The 14,726-nt window shown below is 47.0% G+C and overlaps 1 long non-coding RNA gene across 1 annotated transcript; it reads right to left on the bottom strand.

Moving 5' to 3' along the window:
• Positions 1 to 6,871: 6,871 nt before the first annotated feature.
• Positions 6,872 to 14,694, bottom strand: LOC109024595 (uncharacterized). The gene is made up of 3 exons (XR_002004107.4): positions 14,554 to 14,694; positions 12,387 to 12,543; positions 6,872 to 7,016 (listed from the first exon to the last, which is right to left on the bottom strand). It is a non-coding gene; the product is annotated as an uncharacterized lncRNA (long non-coding RNA).
• Positions 14,695 to 14,726: the final 32 nt, after the last annotated feature.

The following is a 14,726-nucleotide window of genomic DNA, read 5'->3' as shown; positions in this document are numbered from 1 at the left end:
GTGGCAGCCAAAAGTGCCAGATATGCTAACTATTGAAAGATGCGCGGGTGGCGCACGCCTGTAATCCCAGCACTTTGAGAGGCCGAGACGGGTGGATCACTTGAGTTCAGGAGTTCTAGACCAGCCTGACCAACATGGAGAAACCCCGTCTCCACTAAAAATACAAAATTAGCTGGCCGTGGTGGCCTATGCCTGTAATCCCAGCTACTCAGGATGCTGAGGCAGGAGAATCGCTTGAAAGCGTGAGGCGGAGGTTGCAGTGAGCCGAGATCGGGCCATTGCACTCTAGCCTGGGCAACAAGAAAGAAACTCCGTCTAAAAAAAAAAAAAAAAAAAAAAAAAAGAAAGACGGGGGAGAGGAGGAGGAGAGAGATAGATACAGAGAGACACAGAGACATGGCGCAGGGAGGGAGGAGGGACAGAGATGGAGGGGAAGAGAGGGAGGGTGAGAGAGAGAAACAGAGAGAATTAATCTTTAGAAGAGTTTGCAGAGTCCAGTTGAATGGCCTCCACTTAACAACCCCAGGTCCTCAATTACACAATAGCCCTTGCCTACACCTTTCAGCCTAGCCCCAAGTGTCCCTCTGGGTGAAGCTGGGGCAGCTGTAGCCAATGGATAGAGAAAAGAAAAAAGAGGCACAATATGGGCTGAACTTGGTCGGTGACCACTGGCCAAGCCCAGGCAACTCTGGTCCTACCAGTCTGAGCAGCATTGGCCCTCCTGCCTTTTCTGCAGCTGTGGGCAGAAATTCTCCAAGAGATCCCTTTCTATGGGACCTACCAGATGTTCAGAGTGAGAGCTGCCCCCAAGGACACAGCTGTGGTTTCCAGTCCAGCTGAAGAAGTTCTGTAGTTGAATACTATGGGACTGGGATAGAAAGGACCCAGCATTGACATATAGTCCACAGAGGGGGACTTCAATGGGGACAAACACCACAAAAGGGTTCCCCAACTTGAAGGGGCTTGCTTTGCTCCATCTCCAGTCTCCAGCACGGTAGTCAGATGTAAGAAACTCTGAGTAAACATTTGTGGATCTGTGGCTGAAACAGTGTTTTTGTTTTGTTTTTGTTTTTGTTTTTTGAGACAGCCTCACTCCCAGGCTGGAGTGCAGTGGTGTGATCTTGGCTCACTGCAACCTCTACCTCCCAGGTTCAAGCAATTTTCGTGCCTCAGCCTCTTGAGTAGCTGAGATTACAGGCGCATGCCATCACGCCTGGCTAATTTTTGTATTTTTAGTAGAGACGGGGTTTCATCATGTTGGCCAAGCTGGTCTCAAACTCCTGAACTCAGGTGATCTGCCCGCCTCGGCCTCCCAAAGTGCTGGGATTACAGGCATGAGCCACCGTGCCCGGCCTGGTGAAATAGTCTTTAGGGTCAAGCTTAAGCCCCAGTTTTCTCCATCTCTGAGACTTCACGGGCTGGAATCCACTTGGAAGTTGGGAGACTAAGGTTGAAAATCCAAAAGAAGTGGGCTGATCTCTTGGCAAGAACCTAGGACTGGGCGGTTGGGTCTTCTGTGCTGCTGACAACATAGTATGACCTTGCACAAATGCTTTCCTTTTACTGGGCGTCAGTTTCCCCTGCTTATGGGTTTAAACCTTTGTGAGTCTAATACTTTATACTCCTTACAAAACTCTCTTCTAGGCTGGGTGCAGTGACTCATGCCTGTAATCCCAGGACTTTGGGAGGCCAAGGTGGGCAGATCACGAGGTCAGGAGTTTGAGACCAGCCTGGCTAATATGGTGAAAACCTGTCTCTACTAAAAATACACAAATTAGCCTGGTGCGGTGGCGGGCATCTGTAATCCCAGCCACTCAGGAGGCTGGGGCAGGAGAATCGCCTGAACCCGGGAGGCGGAGGTTTCAGTGAGCCGAAATCGCGCCACTGCACTCTAGCCTGGGTGACAAAGCGAGACTCCGTCTCAAAAAAATAACTCTCTTCTGAAAACTAACTGTGAAGTAGTCAGGAGCAGCGGAATGTTTACCCCATCTTACAGATGAAGAATGTATTGTTAGCAAAGCCAGCTCACATTCCATCCATTTTCAGGTAGAGAGAGATAGCAAGAAAACAAATTGATAATCATAATACCAGTGCAGAGCTCAAAAGAGAAGTTTTAGACAAGTCTGAGGTGGTATCACTGTGTGGTTCCCACAAGACTTTGGAGGACAATTACTGTCTAACTCTGAGGTCCTTTCATGGTGCTGGGCCATTGCAACTTACGTATTCCCTTGCTTCTGAGAAGGCCAACGTTACCCCAGGAGTGTGTGTGTGTTGGGGGGCGGTCTCTCTCTTGCCTTGTTTCTGAAGAGGTAACTCTCATCTGGGCAGAGCAGGCAGGTGGCAAAAGTAGGAAAAATAGCTGCCTTCTGCTTTTTCTTTTTAAGAAAGGATTTAAGTGATGAGAATAAAGCCTGTTGCCATGGTTATATAAACATGGATAAATATTTCTGGGCTGAGGATGGGGGCTGGGGGACGTGATTCATTTTTGCTGAAGAGGAATCAGATGGCTCAGCCTCCTCCCTTCCACCCACCCCCCTCCGAAACTCAGCCTGGAGGAAGGATGAGGTTATCTCATTCGAAAATAAATAATAAAGAAATCAAAGGTCTTGAGATTGGTCGTGAACATACCTTCTTAATGCTGTTCAGACCTGGGGTGGAACCCTCAGAAGGTACGTAGCCATTTGCCCTCCAGTGGTCGGTACTTTACCTGACAGAGAGGGTGCAGCTCCTGGAAACTGTATCCAGTGCTGTCAACTCTTGGGACTTGACTGCCTAACCTAGCCAGGGAAGGTGGCCCCCTTTGTCCCACTGCCAGAGCCTGAAGCTCCTGGCACCTATCAATGAGCTCAAATGAAGAGGCAGAACCAGTTGTGTCCCAAGGGAGCTCAGATTCTACATTAAATAATGGAAACACCACCATTCTCCTGGCTCCAGATCCTATGGCACCCACCTGGAGGTCCCTATCCACCAGGTCCTAGCCAGCTCTGGAAGACATACCTGAGTGAGGCAGTGTCCAGCTTCTCATCTCTACTGGCAACAGGAGAGCTGGACAGCACATCCTGGTGCAAGGAGAGAGATATGTGGTCACACACCAGTCTGGAAACCTCATCATAACATCACCCTCCCAAGCGCAGGGGCCCTATCCCCAGTGCCCTCATTCCTTGCCCCCGACCGTGGCTGCCAACAACTATTATCCCAATCCCATCACCCACCACATGCTGCCTGATCATCAACAGGAAAGGCTGACCCTAGAGATAAACACATGCTGTTGGAATGTGTTCAGATATCACTGCGGAACTGTTTCTCTCTAGGGAGAGGACCTTGCCTGACAGGCTGGCCCAGAGGTGCTGAGCAGAGACTGTGTACGTGTCTGTGTGGGAACACATTGGGATGGTAGGGGAGGAACTGGACTGAGGCCCAGCTATTCTTGAAAGAATCCAACTCCTAGCTTTCATGACATCTTCCTTTGTCCACCTTAGACACAGGACTGGGCTCCTCTGACCCTTGTAATTCCAATACCAGGAGGGACAGCTGAGAGGATGAAGTGGCCTGTGTGTTGGGGAACCCTCTCAGTTCCAAAAGAAATAATCACTTCGGGTTTTAATTAAAAATAAAAAAAACCCTTTTGGACTGGGTGGAGGAATCAAAGACTGCAGTCATAAAAAGCTCCATGAACTTTGGGTATCTTCAAACAAAGGTTGTCATTCTCTTACAGATGGAGCAACTCAACCCAAAAAGGTTGGTCTGTATGGTGACAGAATGTGGTCTCCCAGTTTTCAGCACAGCACTCATTCAGCTATTTTGCTCTTCAGAAAGCAGGAGGGATGTGCCCTAAGGTGGACTATTGAAATGATGAAAGCCACTGAGGAAGTGAGTTCTGATGTTCCACATCCACAGAATTGCCATCACTCTTTTTTCTTCTTTTTTTGAGACAGAGTCCCGCTCTGTCGCCCAAGCTGGAGTAAGTGGCATGATCTCAGCTCACTGCAACCTCCGCTTCCTGGGTTTAAGCGATTCTCCTGCCTCAGCCTCCTGAGTAGCTGGGACTACATGTGTGCGGACTACAGGTGTGTGCCACCATGCCCAGCTAATTTTTGTATTTTTAGTAGAGACAGGGTTTCACCATATTGGCCAGACTGGTCTCAAACTCCTGACCTCGTGATCTGCCCGCCTCGTGCTTTTACCCATAGTGCTAACTTATACCACCACTCTCACAACCTTTACTTCTTTATAAAGTCACTGGGCTTCAAGATCAGGCTGTCAGTTATAGAGTTGCTGAAACTTTTTAGAGAGGGACCGAAGGAAGGTGATGGAAGAAGAAATAGCAATATGGTATTTTGAGTAAACTTCATGTATGAATGGCTCCCAGGCTATCTCATCTGAACAGTTTTCAAGTGCAAAATTAGATTTGTCCAAATAATGAACAGGTAGTCTGTGGGCTGATACTCACTTCTATATGGAATAATTTGGAGCTATGGGCTTGGTGCTTATGGTGCCTAAGCAAAGATCTCATTGCTACTTGGGAAGCAAGTATTTCCATTTTGCAAACATTTACTGGAAAGGCAAGCAAATATATACACACACACACACACACACACACATATACACAGAGATATATATATTTTGAGACAGGGTCTCACTCTGTCAACCAGGTGGAGTGCAGTGGTTTGATCACGGCTCACTGCACCCTTGAGCTCCCTTGGCTCAGGTGATCCTCCCACCTAAGCCGCCAAAGCAGCTGGGACTACAGGCACATGCCACCATGCCCAGTATATATATATATGGTTTTTTTTTGTGGAGACAGGGTTTTGCCATGTTGCCCAGGTTGGTCTTAAACTCCTGAGCTCAAGCAATCTGCTCACCTCAGCCTCCCGAAGTGCTGGGATTACAGGCGTGAGCCACCATGTTGGGTCAGGAAAAGCAAATATTTTTGAACTACGAAGAACACGTGAAGAATGCCAGGGCACACCTAAGGGAAATATGGTATTTGTGCAAACTAATGCTGGTGGATGCAAACTGTACCAGGAAAGAAAATGGCTCATACCCAGGACTCTCCTGGGACATTCTGTAACATCTGATACTCCAGAGGCCCAGTGCTGGCTGCCCTGTAACCTTACCATGGCCTGGAACTCAGAGCAAAGGCTCATTTTATCACATACCACTTGGCCATCTCCACTAGCTAGCTGTAAGCAAGGACCAGTGGTTGGCAGCTTGCCAGGGAGAGACATATTAGCAAAAGGGAAAGAAAAGCCACCTGCTTCTCCTCCTGAGACCATGGGGTGAGGAGAAAAAGAGGTCACATCTCAGGTTTGGCTGTCTGCATATTTGCTTCCACCAGACTGGCTCTTAAGTCTCTTCTGTTGTTTTTCAGGAGCCAGAGAATTCTCGTAGCTGTGATTAGACATCAACCTGGGGCATGCTAAACATTTCAGCCTGGACACCCTGAGAAGAGCCAGTGCCATTGGTGACAGCTGCTTCTGTGCGGGCTTTTGCTTGGCCAGAGAGGCAGGACCTTCTCCCTGGCATTTTGAGGAGTGGTGCCGGGTGGGCAGTGACTGCACTAGCAACAGTCTATACCAAGAGAAGACCTCAAATTCCCAGAGAAGAAAGGCAGCGAGGCCAAGAAATGCTGCCGCCGCTTAACAAGTGAAGATGCATACTGGAGAATAGGAACTGAACACGTGAAGGAGTTTGGGCTTTACTGCCTTCTCTCCTAGCATTGAACAGATCTTCTCTGCTGTTGATTATTCTCCATGAATCATCATCCATAGAAAGTGACTGAGGCAATAGAGAGTGAATAATGAATCCCTCAAATAGTCTTTTGTGTTTCTGCCTGGAGGGTTTTGGAAATAACTTGCATCTTAATCTTTCTGACTTAGAATCATAGAATTTGGGAGCTGAAAAGGACCTTCATCAGGGCATGTGGCCTCACAGAAAGACTGGAAGAAAAGATTTGTGGGTATGAGCCTCTGGTTCATCACTAAAAATAGGCCTAGTCTAACATATATTGGAGGCTTTCCTTGTGTCAGGTACTCATTTATTCTTCCAAAACCTTGGGAGGTAGGTGCTGCTATTCCTCCGTTCTGCAGAGGAGGAAGAGATGAGGAGACAGTAGATCACCAGAGGGCAGTGTGAGGGGTGTGCTGGAACCATCATGTGGAACTGGCTCTGGTTCCAGAATCCACATCCTCTCCGTCATTCCACTCCCACATCAAGTGGCTTTGGACAAGTAATTTAACTTCTTTGGATCTCAGTTTTCTCCTCCGTGATCTCTAAAGTTTAAAAATTACTAACAGTCTGCATCTACCACCCAAGCATGTGATTTTACAAGTCAGAAAAGTGTAGCGCAGAAATGTTAAGTGACTTGCCCTAGGTCACCCAGGTTGCTAAGGGCAGAATCAGCACAGAAACCCAGGCCCAGTGACCACTGCCCCCAGGCAAGACCTCCTTCCCTTCCACTGCACTTTGGCAGGTGTTCTAGGGGAATCCAACTCCTTGCCTTAGAGGAGACCTGTTCAATGATATCAGATAGACTGGAGATGTTACGTTTTGGTGTGGCCAATCATAACACCAGGATGAGCTTAGGAGGCTGGTGATATTTGTCTATCTAAGCACCCCCAACCTATCTATCTGTCTGCTGTTTGTCTATCTTTCTCAGGTTATGCATAGTGATCAAACCCCGCCTGGTAACTGTAGGGAAACAGCATGACTGGTGTGTTACAGCTACGCACGCCCCCTGGTGGTATTTCCAGTTGTTTGTCCTCTTCATGCAAATGTTGCCACCTTGTGCCAGCTCTCTCACCTAGCTTCCTTCATGACGACAGTGGTTGCAATTCTGCTCCTCTCTCTGCCTTCCCCTGTCCTTGGCTCCCCATGTCCAGAATCTGACCATTTACTGGTGTGCACCCTGGGATGTAATGTGTGCTTTGGGAGGAGACAGGGCCCAACAGTATCTCAGCTGTGCTCTGGTAATCAGTGTGCACCACATTACAAGCATCCTCATCCCAGTATCCTCCCTATTGAAAAAGAGATGGGAAAGGGGTGGACGTGTCAATAAACACAACATTGAAGGCATCTGAAATAGAACAAGGACATCCTGGGTGAGGCATTATTCACAATGTGTATCCATATATGTGTGTGAGTGTGTGTGTGTGTGTGTGTGTGTGGTTCAGTCTGAAATGAGCTCTCACCCACTGGTGAGTGGAAAATTAGCTTTGGCAGGTGAAGAACTGGGTGACAGGTGAGGAAGCCACCAGGGTATCAGTGTTATCCTTCTACTATTGCTGTTTCTGGTGTTGCTAACAATATCTCTCCCACCTCTCCCTGTTCCATGAAATGTAATTAGGTAGAGTAGAAATGACTTGGAAGGGCTTGGCCATGTGGGAGAGTAATATGAAGATGTTACAATGGCCTTGTGACCTTGCAAGTGAGCCATGTGCTTGCAGGTGGGCTGCGCTAGGCTAGCTGCGAATTAGCATTTTCCTGACGGCCCATGAAGCAAGCTGTGTGGTTTTCATTTCTAGTGGGTGGAAGAAAAGATGGCACTCCAGGGACTAAGTCCTAGGAAATTCTGCCATCTGGCATAATGTTGGAGGCAGTGTGTGCCAGGGCAGGAAATACGGGTTCTTGGGCTGGCTCTAGATTGGCCCTGTAATCTCTAATGCCTCAGTTTCTCTAACTGTAAAGTGGGACATATAATCCCACTGCTACCTTCTTGTGAAGGTAAAGTATGCAAAGGCCCTTTGAAATGTCGAGAGCACAGTTCTAAATGTGGCTTGCCTGCCAAAGGAATTTGCCAGGCCTACTGGGAGGCAGCAGTTTGCTTCTGTGTCAGTTTCTACAGTCTGTGCTCAGACAGGTACTTAAGCATCTCACATCCATAAATCTCACCTCCTATCTATAGTCAGCAAATAAGAAAAAGGGCAGGCTGATGCTCTGCTTCTGTCTGATCTTACCAATCCTACCCTCGCCTCCCCTCCCCCTGACCTGATGCGATGATCTTGCTGCTCTCCCTCATCTGCTCTGGGCCTGTCAGTTTAATTTAACAAGGTTCTGGGAGAGGTTTGATTTAATCAAACCAGTTGCTGTATCCATCCTGCTCAGAGGTCCCTCAGTGTCACCACCGAGGCTCAGATTAGACAGTGACAATTACTTCTTCTTTCCTAGCTATTGCCTCCCCCCTCCCTTTCACTCCCTGGAGGGAACAAGGAGGCAGACCAATCTCTTGGGACCTAAGAATAGATGCGGGAGGATCAAAGGAGGGAAACAGCCTCTGGCCTGAGAAAGCCCCTCTCCACGCCTTACATGGCCTTGTTTAAGGCTGAGTAACAGCCCAAAGGGTGGAGGGAATAGAAAATGTGAGCAAAGCTGCCTTGCAAAGGCTCAAGGCTGCCTGAGGACAGAGCTGTGCCATCACTGATGGCCCCACAGAGATAAAACCAGTCTCCCTTATTGTCAGGAAACTGGGGTGGAGGGTGGGTAGAGAAGTAAGATAGCTGCATGCTCTATATACTCCAGACCACGAGCATTTATTTCCAGGTTCTCAGCCTGGATTCTGGGGTCTCCGGAGCTGGGAGACAACCACAACAACAGGAAGGCGAGGCCCCATCCATCTGAGCTTCTGTGGCTCTGTTCTTGGTGTGGAAGCTGCAGTGACAAGAGGAGATGCCACCTGAGCCAGGGGTTCAGGGGCAGCTGTGTGGCTGTGAGGTAACTATGCTGTGTGTGTTGGGGTGTGTGTGTGTGTGCGCGCACGTGCTAGGGAGCCAAGGCAGGGGAGTCTCTGGTGCAGACAGTTCAAAATTCCAGATCAAATCTCTTTTGTTGTCATTTAACCCTTTCATTTCCCTCTCTTTTCAGGAAGTGGGTGCTCAGCACCTCTTGTTCTCCTAATCAGCTCAGAGAAGAGACAAAGGCCTCTTCAAGGGGAGCCCTTACTTAGGGTGATGGAAATTCTTTTTCTTTTTGCTCCTTTGTGCCACATTCTTCCATCGGTCAGCAGGCAACTGACAGGTGTACCCCTCCCTGAGCCCCATTCAGAGTTCCCCTCCCTGCCATTTGTCTCTCACCCAGATATCCAGCAGACACCACCATCCACAGGAGCTGAATATGATTAGCAGAAACCCTTCCTGACAGCTCCAAAGAGGATCCCTCAAATGCATATTCTATTGAGTGCATCTCATTGCTGCTGACAGCTGCTTTATCAATTAAATTCCACATTCCCAGTCTTCAGAGATGCCATGAACCTCCCTACCTAATAAATCATAGGCCCCCAGTTATTGTTAAATGTCCCATCAGTCTCTAATAAACTCCCTGCCAAAAGGGGCAGGTTATTTATTATGCTGCCTGGACAAGAATAAATTGGGCCCCTTTCTCAAAAGAAGAGCAAACATGCCACCTTCCTCCCTAAAGACTGAGGCAGTGGTGTTAAATGGGACAATTAATCAATGTGGGCCTTGTGCAGAGAGGAATCTGGTCTGAAGCCTGAGGGAGGATCACCTGGGGTTCTCTTCCAAAGCCAGTCAGGCAATCCCCATGGTGGGGGGTGGCTGTGCAGTGGGCATGGGCTCAGGCTTTTGCTAGTTCTCCCTCTTTCCTAATTCCTGAGGCTAGTCACCCCATAAGCCATGAGACACATGTAAAAATGGGTATTTTCCACGTTGGGAGGTAGCCAGCTAGGATTGAGAAGGGTCATGAAATAATACATTCTATCCAGAAGGGCAGAAGTTGTTTCTTGATAAACTTGATACAACATAAGTTTATAGATGGTGCCAGTTCACTGAACAGATGGCTCAAGAATATAACAATGAAAGTACCCGTGGCTAAAGCAACTAGGAAGCATAAGCTAGTTGTGCTTTGCTGGATAAGCAGCATGTACATAGGGGTGGCACTGGCACTTGGAAAGCAGTGTACCAACACCTAAAGTCCTAGGAACTGCTAGATCTAAGAAACAGTGTGTGTTGTGGGCCTTTCCATTACTTGCCTCATATTAGATCCCAAACCTAGGTGATGCTCCAAAGTCTGCAAGTTAAGATCCAAACTGCTCGGCTTTGCCATTACCCAAGCCCCAAGCTACATTTCCAGCTGTATTTCTCTTTACTGCTAAATAACACTACCCACCTTTGGAAGAGCATAATGGATGAGGTGCTCCTTAATATAGGGCCAGTATATCTCTGCATCCTCATGTCCGGGTCATTTCTGCCATACCTGCCTCTACTCACAGTAAAAGACTTAACTTCCCTAAACAACTATGGCTTTCATGCTTCCACGCCTCTACACAAACTGTTCTCTGTGCCTAGAATATCTTTCTGAGACTTGTCTGCCTGGTGAGCTCTCTTTCCACTCCCACTGCCTGATGAATGCCTTATTCAGGATAAGCTCAGGGTATCAGCCCCCACTGCTTCACAGGACTTGAGCTTTGTCTCCTGGTGCTGCTGTCTTGGCAGAAGTGCTGGACTCCAGGAATTAGGTAAACAATGATCTTGTATGTGCAGTTGTTCTCTCATACTTCCATACATACTTGAAGCAACTTTGATTTGGGGTGTGGAGGAGAAGGACATAGAGAAGAAAGCTATTGCTCTTTGAATACCAAAAGCTGTTTTCCTCAATTTCTCAGAAGTTCTCACTCTCTCCCACATGACAGCCACACTTTGAACAACTAAGGCCCTGAAAAAATGTCAGTACTGCATATGATTTTACACCAGCTTGTGCTACTTGCATATTTCATGCTTGATCATTTCCCCAGCTGGGCTGTCAACTCTTTTAGGACAGAGGATAGAAAGAGCCTAGACTTTGCTGTCAAATAGATCTGAGTTCCAATCCCAATTATGAGCTCTGTGACTTTGAGCAGATTACTAATCTTCTTCTGAGGAGTTACTTGAGGGCAGCATCTCCTTCGGCATCTGACACGTAGAAGGCTTTTAGGATAAAGTCCAGACACCAACCTGGCCTACACTTCACTCTCCTGCCTCATCAAAGCTTACTGTCCCATTTGCATTCTAAGCTCTTTTAGAATGTGCTATGGTGGTCCTCACCTCCAGACCTCCGTTTTCCCCTCCTCTGTCACAAGGCCAACTTTGATTCATTTTTCAGACTCACTGTAGCTCTCACTAATGCTAGGAAGATGTGGCAGAGACTGTTAGTTGCCTCCAATGTCCTTTCCCCTTCCTCTATAGTAATGGACCTCCTCTCAAATCAGTGTACAGCTGGGCACGTGATTGTCCAGAAAAATGACATTTCCCAGATTTTTTTTTTGCAAGAAGGTATAACTTTATGGCTAAGTTCTTTCCAAGAAATGCCAGATAGTGTGGCAGCTTTTGAGAACATTTCTTAAAAGGACTGCTGGCATGATGACCATTACCATTTCTACTTTCTATTTTGAGTCTTCCTCCTTCCTGCTGGCTGCAATGCAAACGTGATGACTGGAACTACAGCAACTGTTTGGGGACCAAGGCAGAAGCCTGGGTGATTGGGATCTTTGTGGATCAGGGCTGTTTATCAGTCCTGCTTCCAGAATTCTCTACAAGGGCAAAATGAACTTCTATCTTGGGGAGGTAAGCTCCTATTTTGGGGTCTTACTTTCAATCAAACCTAATCTTGATGGTTAAGTCTTTCTTGGCTCCCCACATCTGGTTACCTCCTTGATTTCAGTAGCACCCTGCACTTTATACAGCAAATGAGGCCACCTGTTTGTGTGCATCTGTCTCGCCAAGTGCAGAGGCTCTGTTTACTTTGTTCCATTTTTGTATCTCTAGCACTTGACTGGTTTATACTAGGTGTTCAGAAAATTTTTGTTGAATGATTAGAGATGTTTTGTAGATTGAATGCAAATAATAATATCGCCTACCTTGTGTTGCTTTGAGGGTCAAATGAGAAAAAGTGGCTTTAAAATCTTAAGTTTTCTTCCCTTCTTTCCACATTCCCCCACCGATCCTCACACCCAGGGTGGGCCACCTTACAGTGTGCCTTCCTTTATACTGTTTTCTTTTTTTTTTTTCTTTTGAGACGGAGTCTCGCTCTGTTGCCCAGGCTAGAGTGCAGTGGTGTGATCTCGGCTCACTGCAAGCTCTGCTTCCCGGTTTCACGCCATTCTCCTGCCTCAGCCTACCGAGTAGCTGGGACTACAGGCGCCCACCACCACGCCCGGCTAACTTTTTGTATTTTTTTTCTAGTAGAGACGGGGTTTCACCATGTTAGCCAGGATGGTCTTGATCTCCTGACCTTGTGATCCGCCCACCTCGGCCTCCCAAAGTGCTGGGATCACAGGCATGAGCCACCGCGCCTGGCCTGTTTTCTTTTCCTCTGGGTTCAGAAGCCTCCAGTGCAAAATGATTGGATGAGTTCATTTGAATCTTAACACCCATTCTGAGTCTAAGTGTCACTCTCACCTTTTCAGTTCATAGGAATCTCTCCCTCCTCTAGCTCCCTGGAAAGGCTCTCCAGGTAGATGGAACAGCAGATACAAAGGTATTGAGGTGTTACAAGTCATGGAGAATTACGCATCTGGGCTAGCTGGGTCTGGTTGGAGGAGGTAGATGGGCTGCTCTGCCAGAGAAGAGACAGGGATCCCACTGTTATTTATCCCGGGGGAGGCTGGGAGACAGACACAATCAAGCCCATTTCTGTATGTGTTATGCTCACACCTTACCTAGTTATTAAATGATTTCTTGCTTTTGTGCAAGAGATCTTTATAGCACTAAAAATTATGGTCAACAACACTGTTATAACTTTTGACTAGTGAGAAAAAAAATTTGTGTTATTCACCATGGTTCCCAATAACATTACTGCAATATTTGTGTCTGTAAAACATCAAAAACAACAAATGCAGTAACAGAATGCCTATAAAACTATAAATGTCTTCTGGAAATGTAGTCTTTTTGCTTTTCTTGGGATAATCCTGTGGTTCTTCAGCAGTGATTGGTGTGAGTTCTACAGAACCGCTGCTATGTGCATGGAGACCCAGAAGAGATTTTTGAGCAAGAAGGTGTCAGCCATTCAATGTTTATTGGGTCTACCAGGTGCTTGGTGCTGGCCTGGAGGGCCTAGGATGACAAAATTACTGTCCTTGAGAAGCTCACAGTTTATTTAATGTGAGGCACATACAAGTAACCAAGCAAATACAACATAAGAGCCAGACTGGAATTATTTATAGTGTGATGTGGGACCCTGGGGTGGGGAATAAAAAAGGGTATCAAAAGGAGCAGGATCTGGAGCTGGACCCAAACAGCTTAAGATATCCACTTAAGAAAGATCACTCTAGCACCTGTGGGGTACATGGCTGGGATAGAGAAGAAACTCTGGCCAGAGAAACCATTCAGGAGGTTTTTGCAAGTTAGGATGATAAAGGGATCTAAAATATAGGGCAGATACTATGGAGACTGAAGAAGAATGGGTGAAATATTTGGAGGCAAAATTACTTGTGCTTGGTAAATTGTCAGAAAGTGGCGAAGGAGTCAAGAATAATTCCTAGGTTTGTGGTCTGGGGATTAGGCAGATAAAAGAGGTGAGGGCACTAAGAGGAAGGCTGGGACCTTTAGTGCCATCTCCTCCATCAGTCTCCATTCCTTCAAACGGATAGTTGACATTTTCTCAATGTTTTGTAAATTTCCAGGCAAAATAAACCTTCAGGACCACCTTCCAATGGGATTACCATGTCAAAGCCCCTCCTATATCATATGGAATCTAGACCATCACTGTGTGTGTGTCAAGGGGGTAGGGACAATGACCAGCATTATAATCTATGGACAAAGTTGGGCTTGGTTGCAGAATATATTTAAGTTTGGTATTCTTTGTATTTTTAAAAATTTGTTTACTTTTTAAGAATTTGAGACAGGGTTTCTGCATGTTGCCCAGGCTGGCAACTCCTGGCCTCAAGCAATCCTCCCGCCTCAGCCTCCCAAGAAGCTGGGATCACAGGTGCGAGCCACCCCACACAACTAAATTTGGAATTACGAATATGGCTGAGGTCCAGAAATATTTAAATTTGGCATGATGACTAAGAGTTTGTTATAGGAGCTCAATCATTTGATAAATATTGAACCTCTCCTATGTGTCAGATTGTTTTTCCCACTAGGGATGCAGAGGAGAACAAGACAGAATAGGTTCTTGTCCTCATAGAGTGTGGGAGACAGGCAGTAGACATATAATTTCAGGTAGGTATAAGTATCATAAAGAAAAAATAAAACAAAAGAAGAGAGTGCTGGGAAAGGCCAGGGAGCAGAGAGGATGACAGAGCTGTCTTAGGGTGTTCAAGACCTCTTTGAAAAGGAAGAGCTCTTTGAAAAGCTGGTATTTGAGCAGAAGACCACAGCAAGAAAAAGTGGCAGAGACTGCTAGCTGCCTACGCATGAAATGATGGGGGAAGGAGCAATACAGAAGGCATGTAACATTTGAGAGTCTATTAGACATCCCAAGCGAGGTGCTGCGGAGGCGGATGCATGGAGGCAGATGCATGGAGGCAGATGGATGCACATGTCTAGAGTTTAAAGGGAGATGTGAGGCGGAGATATGAACTTGGGAGCTGTTAGTCCAGTTCCAGGTTCCAGTTCAACGTACTTTTATCAGAGCTCACTGTGCGCCAGGGACTTGCTAGGAGATAAATGGGGTTTATCTCACCGGAGATAAATGTGGTTGCACAGCAGACGGACACACCAGCCAATGTGGTAAATAAACCCTTGGGTCCGGCTACGTTCTGCGCGCTCTCTGCCAGCACAGAGGAGCAGCGAGTC

The sequence above is a fragment of the Gorilla gorilla genome, chromosome 1, assembly GCF_029281585.2.
Source record: "Gorilla gorilla gorilla isolate KB3781 chromosome 1, NHGRI_mGorGor1-v2.1_pri, whole genome shotgun sequence".
Taxonomy (NCBI): Eukaryota; Metazoa; Chordata; class Mammalia; order Primates; family Hominidae; genus Gorilla; species Gorilla gorilla.
This window is presented reverse-complemented; position numbering and strand designations above follow the sequence as displayed.